The sequence below is a fragment of the Conger conger genome, chromosome 1 (genome assembly GCF_963514075.1).
Source record: "Conger conger chromosome 1, fConCon1.1, whole genome shotgun sequence".
In the NCBI taxonomy this organism is placed as follows: Eukaryota; Metazoa; Chordata; class Actinopteri; order Anguilliformes; family Congridae; genus Conger; species Conger conger.
In genome coordinates, this window is record NC_083760.1 from 37,346,756 (window position 1) to 37,364,017 (window position 17,262).

At 42.5% G+C, this 17,262-nt stretch overlaps 1 pseudogene; it reads right to left on the minus strand.

Annotated features, from left to right (window-relative positions):
* Positions 1-11,375: 11,375 nt before the first annotated feature.
* On the minus strand, positions 11,376-12,376 carry LOC133125011 (putative nuclease HARBI1; annotated as a pseudogene).
* Between the last annotated feature and the right edge of the window lie 4,886 nt (positions 12,377-17,262).

Genomic DNA, 17,262 nt, shown 5'->3' on the forward strand with positions numbered 1-17,262 from the left:
AGAACTGCAGGCCTCACTTGCCTCAGTTAAGGTCAGTGTTCATGACTCCACCATAAGAAAGAGACTGGGCAAAAATGGCCTGCATGACAGAGTTCCAAGACGAAAACCACTGCTGAGCAAAAAGAACATTAAGGCTCGTCTCAATTTTGCCAGAAAACATCTTGATGATCCCCAAGACTTTTGGGAAAATACTCTGTGGTCTGACGAGACAAAAGTTGAAATTTTTGGAAGGTGTGTCCCATTACATCTGGCGTAAAAGTAACACCGCATTTCAGAAAAAGAACATCATACCAACAGTAAAATAGTGGTAGTGTGATGGTCTGGGGCTGATTTGCTGCTTCAAGACCTGGAAGACTTGCTGTGATAAATGGAACCATGAATTCTGCTGTCTACCAAAAAATCCTGAAGGAGAATGTCTGGCCATCTGTTTGTGACCTCAAGCTGAAGCAAACTTGGGTTCTGCAGCAGGACAATGATCCAAAACACACCAGCAAGTCCACCTCTGAATGGCTGAAGAAAAACAAAATGAAGGCTTTGGAGTGGCCTCGTCAAAGTCCTGACCTGAATCCTATTGAGATGCTGTGGCATGACCTTAAAAAGGCGGTTCATGCTCAAAAACCCTCCAATGTGGCTGAATTACAACAATTCTGCAAAGATGAGTGGGCCAAAATTCCTCCACAGCGCTGTAAGAGACTCATTGCAAGTTATCGCAAATGCTTGATTGCAGTTGTTGCTGCTAAAGGTGGCCCAACCAGTTATTAGGTTTAGGGGGCAATCACTTTTTCACACAGGGCCATGTAGGTTTGGATTTTTTTTCTCCCTTAATAATAAAAACCTTCATTTAAAAACTGCATTTTGTGTTTACTTGTGTTGTCTTTGACTAATATTAAAATTTGTTTGATGATCTGAAACATTTAAGTCTGACAAACATGCAAAAAAATAAGAAATCAGGAAGGGGGCAAACACTTTTTCACACCACTGTATATATATATGTATACATATATCCATCCATCCATCCATTATCTGAACCCGCTTATCCTGAACAGGGTCGTAGGGGGGCTGGAGCCTATCCCAGCATACATTGGGCGAAAGGCAGGAATACACCCTGGACGGGTCGCCAGTCCATCACAGGGCACACACACCATTCACTCACACATTCATACCTACGGGCAGTTTAGACTCTCCTATCAGCCTAACATGCATGTCTATGGACTGTGGGAGGAAACCAGAGTACCCGGAGGAAACCCACACAGACACGGGGAGAACATGCAAACTCCGTACAGAGAGGCCCTGGCCGACGGGGATTCGAACCCAGGACCTCCTTGCTGTGAGGCGGCAGTGCTACCCACTGCACCATCCGTGCCGCACGCACGCACGCACGCACGCACGCACGCACGCACGCACCTGCCTATGTGCCATGCCTGAAAGCAGTTCCGGTCCAGGATCAGACTGAGAGGTACATCACACTGGGAGCATTTCCAGGGTGTTAGATTGAGCTCACCTTTAGCAGTGGAATGCACACATCGCCGTCTGCTCGCTGTTGCCTTCTGGGATCTAGGCACTGAGCTAGGGTCACGGATGGGGACTGGGAGGCAACCAAATCCACCAGCTAGACCCACAGCACCAGCAGCAGGACCAGAAGCACAGGAACCAGCACCGGGCAAGGCACCAGAAGAAGCAGTGTCTGGTGCAGCAGAGGGACCTGGGGAGAACCACTGAGCATGAGACACAGAAGGAGGACCAGGTGATGACACAGGAGCAGAAGCAGCAGCAAACGCCCTTCCAGGTTGAAAGTCGACCAGCTGCTTGACTAACAGAAGTGCTTGTGATTGAGGGGTCTGCACATCTTCTGCGCTGCAAGCTCCTTGTGCAACAGGAAGCTGTTCACCACCACAATATCAATAAAGTGTAACAGCAAGGCCTTATACCATTTCACCGTCTTTCTCCGGATGCTGTAGTATTTCAGCAGGGCATCCAACAAGTCCACGCCTTCCATGAACTTGTTGTACTCCCTGACAGAAACTGGAACTGGAACACGACAGGTGGACCAAGTCCCCTCAGTGTTGTGCATATTTCGCACAGTGGTGTCCCCCTGGAATGCCATTTGGATTGTGGAACACATCTTGACCTCCCCTCTGTCCATCCATTTTACATACAGCATCTTACCTTGCCGTATCCACTTCACTGTACCCCTCTCAGCTTACCTGGGCATGTCACTTACCTTAGTAACAGGAAAACCTTTCTCTCCCTGCAGGTCCCACAGGCGCCAAACCTCATGTCATGTCGTACCCCTCTGTGCCCTTCAGCGCATCGTTTTGCCCATCCATATCAGGGTCACTGACGTGCAAGCTGTCACACCTCACATGGCTCCAATTGTCCCGAGTCTCAGGGCACCTCACAAGGCCCATGCTAATCAGCACCCCAAAATACCGATACAGCTCACCTGGTTCCAGTGGGATCCAAGCAGAGATGTAGACTCAAGTCATTGTGACTCCGACTCGAGTCGACTCGAGTCACCTTTTTGACGACTTGCAACTTGACTTGACAGAAAATAATTTACTTGAGACTCGACTTGGACTTGGAAGTTAAAGACTTGAGACTTGATGTGACTTGAGACATGATGACTCGAATGACTTGTTTGTGTTCGTTTTGTTTTCAGTTTAAATATTATTCAAATGTTCAAGTTGTCAAGGTTACCGGTATGCGAGCGCGTACACTGGGAATGGCATGGTCATGATTGGATGACTGCCCTGTCATGTGAATGTGATCTGATCATGGCGACCGCGACTGTGCCAAGAGTCATCACTTTTGGATTTAAAAATTTCAAATGTGATGGAAAAAAACGAACTGCTGAATGCAAGACCTGCTCAACAACAATTTCTGACAGCCAGAGTACAACATCAAACATTGTTCGTCATTTGAGGACTCATTCGGATCGGTAAGTGTGAGGGGTGGCTCATGTTAGCTAACGTTAGCCAGATAAAATGAAATAACGCCACAGCACACGACCGTGATGCTGCCCCCACACAATTGCACCCCCAATACTCTCCATTACCAGCTCCCAAAACAGACCACAGACACCAAATGCACATTAAATAACACATTTAATAAACATAACTTGTACTAAACGTTTGTCAGAAGCCGTTTCTACTTACGTCCTGCCCCGCGCTTTGAAAGCGCTGTAGGACACGGTGTCGTGGAGGAGGAACGGCTGATTAATTTAGTGGCTGTAATGCGACTATCAAAACCAACTATAAGCCGCTGAGAGGGCGAGTACAGGGAGATCTGTCCGACACGAGTCCAAGGAACGAGCATGAGTCCGTAGTTGCAGTTAAAGAGTGTTTATTGATACTACGACAAAACATTGCTCTGCATAGATGGTATTGCATTTGGACTTAGATGTTAGTGTTAGCGTTTAGTGGTCAACAGAAATATCGGCACCCTGACTCACCCTCTCTCAGTTGCAAACAACAAACAGACTGATTCCTAAATAGGCGCAGGTGATATTACTTAGTAGGGAGGGCAAAATGGAGCTTTAGAATGTAGACCGCTGTGTGTGCACGTGAGCTCGCCAATAGATTTCTCACAGAAAACGTAATTTGTCCACTTTTTTACTTTACAGTAGAGGTGATCAAACTTACAATAACTAAGTGCTAGTGTGTTCTAAGCCTTTACTGGTCCCTGTACGATGTTAGCATGATGTAGCTAGCATACGTGAATAGCACAAAGCCATACAATTTGCTTTTTAACGGCACTTGGTCATTCGAACGATATAAATAAAAGCATTCGATTAAGTTCGACGGCACCGGAATTTTCTGTCGTACCGTCCATAAATGGCAAAAGTCCCACCATAGGATTTATTTAAATCTTTAAAAGTTATACATTTTCTGAATCGTCATTAATTCATCTTGTTTCTATCAGTGATTCGGCGTGATCGGACAGTTCTGTAGCTATGTAAATGACGTCAGAAGGATACAGCACTGTTATTTGCTACCTAAACTTTGACGCACGCTCGAGAGCGTTAACATGATTGAAGTCTGACATGTCTATTGTCAAAATCCATTGAAACTATGAAAAAGTAACCAGGGACTTTGGACTTATAAGGCTTGACATACCGAGTACCCAGCAAAAATATTGACCTGGCTACAGTCACACTTTTGACAGTTCGAACTGCCACCAACTGCCATGTATGAGCGCGTGAAGTAAACCAGCAAAAGCTATTGTTGTGTCACCGTTGCGGGAGTGACTCGACTTGGGACTTGACTTGCCGTAACCAAGGACTCGACTTGACTTGACTTGACATAACCTGTGACTTGACTTGACTTGACTTGCCCAAGAAAAAAATACTTTGGACTTGCTTGAGACTTGGACCAAATGACTTGAGACTTACTTGTGACTTGGATAAGAGGGACTTGGTCACATCTCTGGATCCAAGGAGTTTTCACTCCCTGGTCTATTCTCCATTGAGCCTTCTTATTATTGTTGATGCATCACACTCTGTGAGAAGGTCAACTGGAATAGATCCAAGGGTGAGTACTCCTTGGTAAAGTCCAGCTGAGCCCCAGGTGTCCTGGACAGAGAGAACAGATGGACTGATGGCTGCAGATCCTGCTCACTGCCATCCATCCACCTATTCCCTTGCACAGGTGGGCTTGTGCCCCCTCTGGGTGGAGGGGGAGGAGAGGGTGAACTGGATGACGAGCCTGAAGGGCACAGGTCTCCTGGTCTCTGCACCCTGGTACGCCCACTTCCTCGTCGTGCTCCCCCCCCCGAGCACCAGAGCACTGTGGGAGAGACCTCTTACCAGCACCCAGTCTGTATGGCCTCTTTAGAGAAGGACCAGCAGAACTGGTCACTCACAGATGGAAGAGGAGAGGACGACCGAGAGCATAAAGGTGAGCCTACAAGCACAGAATTTATGTGGGTAAGAAAAGGGAGAAGGACTAATTATTCACAAATCATTTATGCCAAACGTGCCCTCAGGAGAACAAGCCAAATTATTACACACTACAACCCTGACCATGAATGCCAACAAACTACTGACACCATGCTGATATAACTTTACCCCCGAAACATTCCTCCCCCTTATGTAAACAATAATAAACAATCTCTCCTCATGTTATGCATAAATTACACATGTTTATCTGCACAATTTACTGCATACACTAATCTACAAACACTTTCACAAACCATTTCATACATTGTAAAAAATATGTTTAGCACATGCTAGCTATATCACAATAAAAGTATACATTTCCATGAAACTTAGCTATGGTTATATGAGCAAGAGTACTTTGGCTTGCATAACTTGTAAAAGGGAGATTGTTTTACAAATTGCTATATTCAGTTGAATACCTAAGTTACATAGCATGCTATTTCAAGAAAGCATTTATGATTGGCTGCTAAATATAACATTAGCTAGTTAGGCTTATGTAAAAAACCGTCTTAAAAAGCAAATTCAATCCGGCTGTGACAGCGACCAAAAAACAGAAGACGTAGGAGGAAATAACAGATCCGATTAACGCTAGAAATATAGCCGTGAAGAGGAGAATTCAGGAGGTCGTTAAAAAATACGAGAATATACCTGTATTGGCCAAAAAAAGAATTGAGCAGTTATAGGAGGGAATCCAGCAAAACCGGTGAGAACTAAAGTTATAGCTAGCTAGTAGCTTCAACATATGGTTAATGGTAAATGGTTGGAATTTATATAGCGCCTTTATCCAAAGTGCTGTACAATTGATGCTTCTCATTCACCCATTCATACACACGCTCACACACCAATGGCAATTGGCTGCCATGCAAGGCACCGACCAGCTCGTCAGGAGCAAATGGGCGTTAGGTGTCTTGCTCAGGGACACTTTGACACAGCCCGGGCGGGGGATCGAACCAGCAACCCTCCGACTGCCAGATGACTGCTCTTACTGCCTGAGCCATGTTGCCCGCATAACCCCCCCGCCCGCATAACATAACATAACATAACATAACATTGTAACCGATCATTTGGGCTTGCTAGATAGCTTTAGCTAACTGCATATAGCAAGCCATACTCTGAAGCCCAAATGCAAGTTACATTGTTTGATAGGAGGTGGACCGCCCCCAGCCAATGTATCAGAGTATCCCAGGCGGTTTAGAGAGTGGATCACCTGAGCTGATGGAGTGTAGCACAGAGTGAGTCATTTAAGAAGTAACTATAAAATATGAAATAAATGAGAAGCTATGCCTAGTATAATCACTTTCTCCTCTGTAGACCTAGGCAATATGTGGAAGACGGCAGCACATGGGAAGGCACCTGGCAACAAGATCAATGAACTAAAAAACAAAATAAACTTAAAGCGGAGAAGGACAACCAGGAGCTGTACAGTATTATTCTAAACAATCAGTTGCTCCAACTTCAAAATGAAGGAAAACTTATGATCAGACATATCACAGAAGAATAGCCTCTCTAAATCAAACTATTTATATACAACAATATGCGCGACCTGCCAATGAAATCGAAACTTTATTGCAACAATGTTTCAAAGCAAAGTAAGCCAGAGCAAAACCTTTTTTCTGCACTGCTTTAAAACATTGTTCCAACAAAGTTTCGATTTCATTGACAGTTTGCGTATCTTTCTGATAGGTCACGTTGGTGCGGTTTGTATGTTTAATAATTAAGGATAATATAAGATTAAGATAGTTTGAATATTAATTAAGGCTATGTAATGCATTGTCTCATTTATTGGAAATGTATTTATTTGATTTAATATAAAATAAATTACAGCCTACCATCACATGACTACCTGATTATTTTACTATTTACAAAGTGGTGTACTATTTACAACTATTTTGGGCTAATCAAAAAATGCGTTCACGATTGCATTTCTAACTGCATGTCCATGCCCATCGCCTTACTGCTGTTCTTCCTCCACCGCATGCTCTTCATCAGTGGCAGGATTGTTCTTTGATAAATTGAAGAGAACAACACACGCAACAATGATTCTGCAGGCCCTCTCCGGTTCCACACGCAGCTCACTGTGGAGACAGTGGAACCTGTGCTTGAGCTACCCGATGGTCCGCTCTATGATGCACCTTGTGTGCGTAAGGGTGTAGTTGTACCATTCCTACAATGGAAAAAAATATATATTGACAAAAATAAGTAGCCTAGCAACAGTAATAATAAAAGTAAATGGAAATACAGCTGGGGACACGCCACTAAAAACAGGGACTGTCCCCTGAAAATGGGATCTGTATACCCTAATGTATAAGCCTAATGATATGCAATGAGTATGAGACTATCAATTTACCTGTGCAGAGGTAGAGGGACTCAAAAATGGTGTCAGCCAAAATCCCTCCCAAGCCTACTCTCCACCAGGATACGGGAGTCATGGGTGCTCCCAGGCCATGAAGCCACCACATTTGTGATGTGGCAGAGGTGGTCACACACCAGCTGAATATTAATGGAGTGATAATTCTTACAATTTACAGACTGCTCTTCATGTGCCTGGGGTGCCTGGATCCTTATGTGAGTGCCGTCTCGGGGCGAGATGGGCGTGTAAATCTGTATTCAATAATTAACTTCTCATCTGTCATATAATCAAGTGAATTTTCTCTATCCTCTAATGCCTCAAAAAAATTCAGCCATTTCTTATTTTACAGAGACTTGAGGTCATCTGTACCTAACCTTAAATTTTACTGAGTGTCACTTAAGGGTTTGTTGTGCAACTCCCTTAAATTTAAGGGGAACTTAAGGGAAACCTTAAGGGGAAATTACACTTAAGGTGTTTTATGCAACCGGGCACTGAATTTTAAGGGCTTAAAAGGCTAAATAAAAATGGCAGACGATGCCAGTGCAAAACAGGTTGCTTGATCACAGGTCGGCATGAATCACCAAAAAGCTATCGCTACCACACAATCTTAATTGTTCAAAATTAAATGCATTTATAAAATAAGTAACATTGTAAAATAACACGTTTCAACGAGGGGATCATCGGCCTGCTCATCAGATGAGTCGCTGGAAGATGAATCCCCTTCGAGAAAATCCGCTCTGTGCTTGTCCAACTCGTCTAAGACTAGCTGCAAAGACAAACGCCTCAAAAACCTAGACATGACGAGCTAATAAAACAAAAAACAAACTGACTGACTGTAAAAACTAAACTGAAACGGTTTATTGTTTATAATCTAACTAACCAGAGTGGTTCTACAAACTATATCTAAGCGAATATGCTATGCTGCACTATGCTAAGCTATTCTACGCTATGCTAAGCTATGCGCTCCTGTGCGTCCGTGGTTTACGCAGGGCCGTAGTAAAAGAATGTATGGGTATGGCTTTGCTCTATTCGAATACACAATGGGAGCAAACGAGGTCTCGATCTGGGGACCGACCCCAGGCTCTTATCGCAACTTCCGATTGACTACTTCTGCTATCAATCAAGATAAGTCAGCCAATTGAGAATGGATTGTCACAGAACAGTGTAAACGAGATAAACGCCCCTTTAACAACAACACAGTGAACTGCAGAGACATTCCCCATTTTGTGCATGAGTTAGAGAATGTCAAACCCAGAAAACAAAATTACTTGCGAATAGCACTGGAAAACGCAAGTCCGTCTAGTTAACGAGAAGAAAATAATAAACAGTCACACTGAAAGTTTTGAAGTGTATTTTCTTAAAGACTAAAGGCATAATGATTTTTCAAACGGAAGTTTTGTGTAAAAGATTCAAAAGGGACAGTCTGCTTGCCGATTGTTTACAGCCTCACAGCAGGGTGTAATAAAATAAGCTGGTGTTTTCCACATCATTAACACAATTATAACTTTATTATAACATTGTGGGCTTAAAACCCAGTTTATCGCTAAGATTGATGTCTCTTAAGGATATTTAAAGGAAAATTTTGACGTGATCAGTTTATACAGTGGGGCAAAAAAGTATTTAGTCAGCCACCAATTGTGCAAGTTCTCCCACTTAAAAAGATGAGAGGCCTGTAATTTTCATCCTAGGTATACCTCAACTATGAGAGACAAAATGAGAAAAAAAAATCCAGAAAATCACATTGTCTGATTTTTAAAGAATTTATTTGCAAATTATGGTGGAAAATAAGTATTTGGTCAATAACAAAAGTTCATCTCAATACTTTGTTATATACCCTTTGTTGGCAATGACAGAGGTCAAACGTTTTCTGTAAGTCTTCACAAGGTTTTCACACACTGTTGCTGGTATTTTGGCCCATTCCTCCATGCAGATCTCCTCTAGAGCAGTGATGTTTTGGGGCTGTCGCTGGGCAACACGGACTTTCAACTCCCTCCAAAGATTTTCTATGGGGCTGAGATCTGGAGACTGGCTAGGCCACTCCAGGACCTTGAAATGCTTCTTACGAAGCCACTCCTACGTTGCCCGGGCGGTGTGTTTCGGATCATTGTCATGCTGAAAGACCCAGCCACGTTTCATCTTCAATGCCCTTGCTGATGGAAGGAGGTTTTCACTCAAAACCTCACGATACATGGCCCCATTCATTCTTTCCTTTACACGGATCAGTCGTCCTGGTCCCTTTGCAGAAAAACAGCCCCAAAGCATGATGTTTCCACCCCCATGCTTCACAGTAGGAATGGTGTTCTTTGGATGCAACTCAGCATTCTTTCTCCTCCAAACACAACAAGTTGAGTTTTTACCAAAAAGTTCTATTTTGGTTTCATCTGACCATATGACATTCTCCCAATCCTCTTCTGGATCATCCAAATGCTCTCTAGCAAACTTCAGACGGGCCTGGACATGTACTGGCTTAAGCAGAGGGACACGTCTGGCACTGCAGGATTTGAGTCCCTGGCGGCGTAGTGTGTTACTGATGGTAGCCTGTGTTACTTTGGTCCCAGCTCTCTGCAGGTCATTCACTAGGTCCCCCCGTGTGGTTCTGGGATTTTTGCTCACCGTTCTTGTGATCATTTTGACCCCCCTGGGTGAGATCTTGCGTGGAGCCCCAGATCGAGGGAGATTATCAGTGGTCTTGTATGTCTTCCATTTTCTAATAATTGCTCCCACAGTTGATTTCTTCACACCAAGCTGCTTACCTATTGCAGATTCAGGCTTCCCAGCCTGGTGCAGGTCTACAATTTTGTTTCTGGTGTCCTTTGACAGCTCTTTGGTCCATAGTGGAGTTTGGAGTGTGACTGTTTGAGGTTGTGGACAGGTGTCTTTTATACTGATAACGAGTTCAAACAGGTGCCATTAATACAGGTAACGAGTGGAGGACAGAGGAGCCTCTTCAAGAAGAAGTTACAAGTCTGTGAGAGCCAGAAATCTTGCTTGTTTGTAGGTGACCAAATACTTATTTTACCGAGGAAATTACCAATTAATTCATTAAAAATCCTACAATGTGATTTCCTGGATTCTTTCCCCCCATTCTGTCTCTCATAGTTGAAGTGTACCTATGATGAAAATTACAGGCCTCTCTCATCTTTTTAAGTGGGAGAACTTGCACAATTGGTGGCTGACTAAATACTTTTTTGCCCCACTGTATTTTACTAAATTAATAAAATATAAAATGTATGTAATTTGATCACGCCCGGTTAAAAGATTACTTTTAATGAATACAAAAAGGAAGCAAAAGTTTTGGGGAACCCTGTCAGTTAGTACTTTGTAACTCCTCCTTGGGCAACTGTAACAGCTTGTAAATGCTTCCTGTAGCCAAGTCTTTTCAATTCTTGCTTTTGGAATTTTTCACCATTCTTCCTGGCAGAACACCTCTAGCTCAGAAGTATTCTTTGGCCTCCTTGCATACAGCATGTTTGAGGTCTCTCCACTGATTTTCAATAATATTCAAGTCTGAGGACTGTGGTTGTGGTGGCCATTCCAAGACCTTCATCCGTCTTTCCTGGGGCCGGTTTTTCAAAAGTAATCTGATCGGATTACGGCTATCGGATTGGATCAAATCTTGAAAATGGGTTTTTCAAAAGAAAAAAAGGATTCAGAAATTGGATTGGATCACGTAATCCAATCTTCTTGTTGATCCGGATCAAACCTTGAGTTTGGGTTTTTCAAAACCTTTTGGTAGGATTGGGATCATTTTGATTAAAGTGATCCCAGCAGGAGGGTGGATTCATGGTGGATATCAGTAATAAAACTAGGTAACTAAAATTGGTTAGTTAAATAATACAACATTTATATCATGCATTTTACAGTATTTATATTTATTCATCAATTTCACTTGAATTGTTCAACAGGAAGTACATAAAGTAGGTAGGCTATGTAAACTAGCAACCTTTCAGTACAGCAAATTATAAATTATAAATATTTCGGCCCCATAAAATAATCCCCCAAACAGCTGTCAATATTGAACTCAAATAATAAATTCTGTCTTTGTTCATTAAACATTAATCACACTGACACAATCATCAATCATGGACTTCAAAAATAGTGTCTAACAATTGCATCTCTTATTGGTCGTCCAGTCGGGCCCTCATTCTGACAGAATGCCGGAGGTTGGTCAGTGTCTCCAATGGGCTCAGGTGCATCAGGGACGTCATCACAGAGAGGGACTTTGCGCCTGGTCGCGATGTTGTGTAGGACAATGCAAGCAAGTATTATGTTGCATGCGTTCTGTGGTTCCACTCTCAAGTAGTTAAGGCATGCAAAGCGCCTCTTCAGAACTCCATTTAAGCGCTCAATGGTGCAACTTGTTTTGCAATGAGCAGTGTTGAAGCGTACCTGCTCAGGCGTGTTTGCAGCCAGAAAAGGGGTCATCAGCCATGGTAGAAGAGGGTAGGCACTGTCTCCTAATATGATACCATTTGGTCGGTTGGTTTGGAGCCAACTATATAGAGCGCTCTCCCTCAGGATGCGCGCATCATGGACAGACCCAGGCCACTTCACAACGCAGTTTGTGATGAGGAGCTCAGCGTTGCCCACAAGTTGAACGTTGATGCTGTGTCTCCCCTTTCAGTTTACAAACTCCCACTCATTCTCATGAGGTGCTTGTATGTGCACATGGGTGCAGTCGATTGCTCCAATAGTATTGGGCATATTCCCCAAAAGAAAAAAATTCTGCTCGGAAATGAAACAAATTCATTAATCAGGCTGGCCAATGCAGTTGACACACTTTTCAGAACATCACAAACAGTTGATTTTCCCACACCCATGTAGTCACCCACAACTTGGTAGAAAGTCCCACACGCATAGAAGCGAAGAGCAATGAGGACCTGTTCCTCCACAGACAGACCATGACTCCTTTGGGTTCTGCGTTGGAGGTTGGGCCTGAGAAGGTCCACAATATACTGAATATCAGCTCTTCCGAAGCGAAACCGAGCATACAGCTCCTCATTGGTATATTTCTGCAGTGGATCTATACGCTCAGCATACACCCTTTGACGGTATCTTCTCCTGTGGTGGCGATGGACAACACCTGCCATGTCACTGCCTCTCTGTGACCTTCTCTCTGAGTCCTCTGAGAAAGGCTGAATATACATATGGCTGTGTAAATTGGTCTTCCCAAACACACCTGTTAGCTTAATTGCTTTGGCTTGTGTTCAATTAATGGAATCATACCCAAAGCCTATAAAATGATGCTTGCTACATCAAAGCGGTGGAACCATGGACTCAAAAAGCCCAAATTTCTCTGCTGCTGAAACCCACGCCCTACTGGAGGGTGTTAGGTGCCATTATAGGTCATTGGTAGGATCTTTTAGTTCTGCCAAGGGTGGTAAATTGAGCAGTAAAATGAAGACGGAAATTTGGGCTGAAATCACACAACATGTGAATGCCATGGGGTTTGGCCAGAAGAGGACAACAGAGCAACTAAGATTTTGGTGGAAGAATCTTAAGGCCAGGGCAACAAAAGACCACGCTGAAGCCAAGAACAGCCAAACAGGCAACAACCCATATAAGAGGGATGAATACACAGACATTGTCCGTGATATTATTGGAGGTGAAAAGTTGGAAGCTCTGCATGGGATCCAAGATGTTGCAGAGGATGGTGAGCCTGTAATGACAGCAGAAAGTGAGCCTTCTTCAGAAACATTTATTCTTAATCTCAGCCCTGTAATCGAGGGAGAAGGTCAATCACAGGTGGAGCCAGAAGGCCTAGTTCCCACAGGACCCCCAGAGAGAGGCTCAAAGCACCCAAGGAAAGATGACGCCTGTAAGGTACTTCTGCAAAAAGAGACTGAAAGGGCAGAAGTACAGATCCATCTAGCAGAGGAACAGCTTATTCTTGCCCGACTGCAGCAAACCAAGGCCAGACTTCAGATCCGCCTCCTAAAGGCCAAGCTTGGACAAGCTGGTCTCTCCACAGCAGATGAAGCAGATGATGATGATGAAGAAGAAGAAGAACTACTCATAAGAAGAACTAAGAAGTAATTTATTTTGTTAAGTATTGGACATTTAAGCCTTTTTTATCCAGTTCAATTAAATAAATGTTTGTTTGAAACCTGTTTGAAACATCCATAATGTATTTGTGAGTAAAGTATGTATTTATTTATTTGTTGTAGGTCTCAGATGAGCGGACTGCCTGTTTCCAAGAAATGGACAATGGAGGGGGATGTTTATATTGTTTGTTTGCTGTTCCGTTCAGTCCTATTTTCTGTTCAAATAAAGCATATTGGAGTGACCCCACACTATTCTACCTGTTGTTCTTTACATAGCTACATTGTGATAGTCCCATTTAGACCACAGGTAATCCAGATTTGGTAATCCTGAAAAGTTTGAATCCGGATCAGAGTAATCCAATCCCACATTGCTTTGAAAAACCAGCATAAAAATAAAATGGATTACGTGATCCTGGATAGCAGAAAAAGAGATTTCCAAGAGGTATGCTTTGGATTATTGTCTTGCTGGAATACCCAACCTCTGTTTAACTTCAATGTCTGGACTGACCACTCGCATAATATTTCCTGTGTCCCCAGCTGCCACACAACCACAAAGCATAATGGATCCACCTCCATGCTTCACAGTTGTCAATGTGTTCCTCTCTACAAAGGCTTCACCCTTTTTTATCGAACGATACCTTCTTTGGTGGTGGCCAAAAAGTTCCATTTTGGTTTTGTCAGTCCAAAGCACATTGTTCCAAAAGGCTTATACTTCATACGCTTTATTCTGTGTTGAGGTCATAGCAAAGGCTTCTTTCTCGCAACTCTGCCAAACAACTCTGTTGTTTAAAGTATGTTGTATTGTTGTCCTGTGAACAGCTAGATCTGTACCTGCTGCTCTTTTTTGCAGCTATTTTGCAGTGATGTGTGGGTTCTTCTGAGCATTTCTCACCAGGTATCGGGCCATTCTTTTTTTTTATGAATGTATTTATTCCCTAACAGGTACAATGAAATACAATATTTACTCTAACAATATTCTTCTACGTGCTAATAAGGATGCAAAGGCAATACTGTCCTTTATTTTCCTCTTGATTATCTGACGACCTGGTAATACTCCAAAAATGGCAATTTCTGCACACGGTGTTAACACCATGTTTAAAGCCTCAGCAAGGTGTTTGAAAATGGCTGTCCAGTAACCTTGTAGACGAGGACAAGACCAGAACATGTGCGTCATGTTTGCTGGTGACATGTGACATCTATTACAAGTATCTGTGACACTGGAATACATTTTGGAGAGTTTGTAGTTGGTAAAATAGATGCGGTGGACAACTTTAAATTGTATCAGATTGAGCCTGGAACAAGAGGTACTGTCATTCACTCGGGTTAATGCACCATCCCAGTCATTGTCATCTATAACTTTTCCAAGTTCATCTTCCCAATCTTTTTTAATTTTATCGAGAGAGGCCTATGTTCGATGGGAGATTAAAGTGTAAATTTTGGAAATGAGGGCTTTCTGATTTCTGGGGTTGTCCAAAATTGAGTCAATTACTGAGTTAGGAGGGATATTGGGGAATGAAGCGTTATTTAGTTTAACAAAGTTACGGACCTGGAAGTATCGAAATAGATGAGAATTTGGGAGGTTAAATTTTTCACACAGTTCATTAAAGCTACAGAAACAATTGTTAATGTAGAGGTCCCTTAACCTGACAAGGCCTGACCTCTGCCATAAAGAAAAGGCCATGTCGGTGCCGGGAGGGAGGAAAAGATGGTTATTGCAAATGGGACTGTGGTTCGACAATCCCTGGAGTCCAAAAGCAACTCTAAATTGAGACCAGATTCTTAAGGTGGAAACAACAATTGGGTTACATGAGAGTTGGGTTGGCCGAATGGGCAATTTAGATGTAATCACAGCCAAAAGTGAAGAAGAAGGACAGAATTTGGCTTCAAATTCATACCAACTTAATGTCGGTTCCTGGATCCAGAGAGTCATTTTGTGTATATTTGCTGCCCAATAATAATTTCTTAGGTTAGGAAGTGCCAATCCACCTACAGATCTAGGCCTTTGTAAGAACTCTCTCCTGATCCTGGGGGTCCTGCCCTTCCATAGAAAGGAGGAAATTAGTTTGTTTATTGTACAAAAAAATGATTTCGGTAAAAACACTGGCAAACATTGGAAGATATACAAAAAGCGTGGAAGCACAATCATTTTAATGCAATTTATCCTCCCAGCAATGGTTATATGCAAACTATTCCACCTTTCCAGGTCCAATTTAAGCTTGTCAATTAAGGGTGGGAAATTGTTTTTATACAGATCTGAGAATTGTCGACAGATATTCACACCTAAATACTTGAAATTGTTTCTAGACATCTTAAAGGGGAGGTACTTATCAGGGATCAGAAGGGCTAGATTGTTTACAAGAAAGCATTCACTCTTTGTAAAGTTCAATTTATAGCCTGAAAAAGTTCCAAATCTGTTTAGCAGTTCGATTGTCTGGTCGATGGTAATTATTTGGTCAGAAATAAATAATAATAAGTCATCTGCATAAAAGAAAGTGTGTGTTTCGAACCACATCTGAGAATTCCTTGACTAAAACTGGCAGATTTAAGCGCGATAGATAAAGGTTCAATTGCTACGGCAAATAGCAATGGACTCAAAGGGCACCCCTGACGAGATCCTCTAGTAAGTGTGAAATATTGGGATTTCATTACGGAAACCTTAGGTGAAGAGTATAAAAGTGATATCCAGGATATAAATTTGGAACCTATGCAAAACCTCTTAAGGACCTCAAATAAATACCTCCACTCCACCCTATCGAACGCTTTCTCCGCACCCAAAGAGACTACCACTTCTGGTGTCTCAGTGGATGCTGGAGAAAAAATAATGTTAAGAAGGCGAGGAATATTAGAGAAGGAGTGTCGGTTTTTCATGAACCCGGTTTGGTCTGGTGATATGATGTTTGCCATGACCGATTCAAGCCGTACGGCCAACACTTTAGCTAGGATTTTATAGTCCGCATTTAAAAGAGAGATGGGGCGATAAGAACTGCAATCACAGTTTTCTTTACCTGGTTTTAATAGTAAGGTTATTGAAGCCTCAGTGAGAGTTTGGGGCAGGGCTCCCTGTTCCAGAGAGTCATTGAACATTTATAAGAGGAGAGGGGCTAATTTATCAGTAAATTTCTTATAGAACTCTATTGGATATCCATCTGGACCAGGTGTCACGTTTCAGGTCTGTCTTGCCATGTTTTATGTTTATTCATGTTGTCTTAGTCACGTAGTGTCTTATCATGTATTATGTTAGTCTAGGTTCGTCATGTTGTTTAGTTATGTTTCGTTACGATTTATTTTCTTGTCATGTCTAGTTATGTTTCGTACGATTATATTACCTTGTTATGTTGAGTGGTTATCGTCTTAGTTTCGCTTTGTGTTATGTTTTGATTTATGTTTATTGTTACGTTAACTGGTCATTGTTTATGCATACACTTTTACATGTCTTTCCGCAAACCTTGCGTTCCGCCTTTTCTCTCTCTCTCTTTCTGTCATTCACTCCCTAATTGTTTCCATTTGTCTATTTACTAAAACTACTAAAGCTAGATCAGGATTGGGTAGAAACTAACAAACTAATCATGTGTTCATGTTACTTTACGTTTCTCGTGCAAGTCATTTACTAATTTACTAATGCTAGGGCAGGATAGGTTTATTACTAACGATTACTAATCACCTTGTTAAACTTGTCATCCATCGCACCTGTTTTCCATTTCCTTGCTACGCTCTAACTATTGTCTACACCTGTCTACACCTGCATTTATATCCCAGTCGCGCTACTGTTCACTGCGAAATTGTCTGCCTCTAGTTTACTACGCAACTCTTGAGCATTATTTACTGGTTGATTACACGTTACGATCCAAGCCTGTTACCGACCATTGTCCATTGATTTCTGTTTTGTTGACCACTGTTTGTTTTTGACCACGTCCTCGCCTACCGTTTTGTAC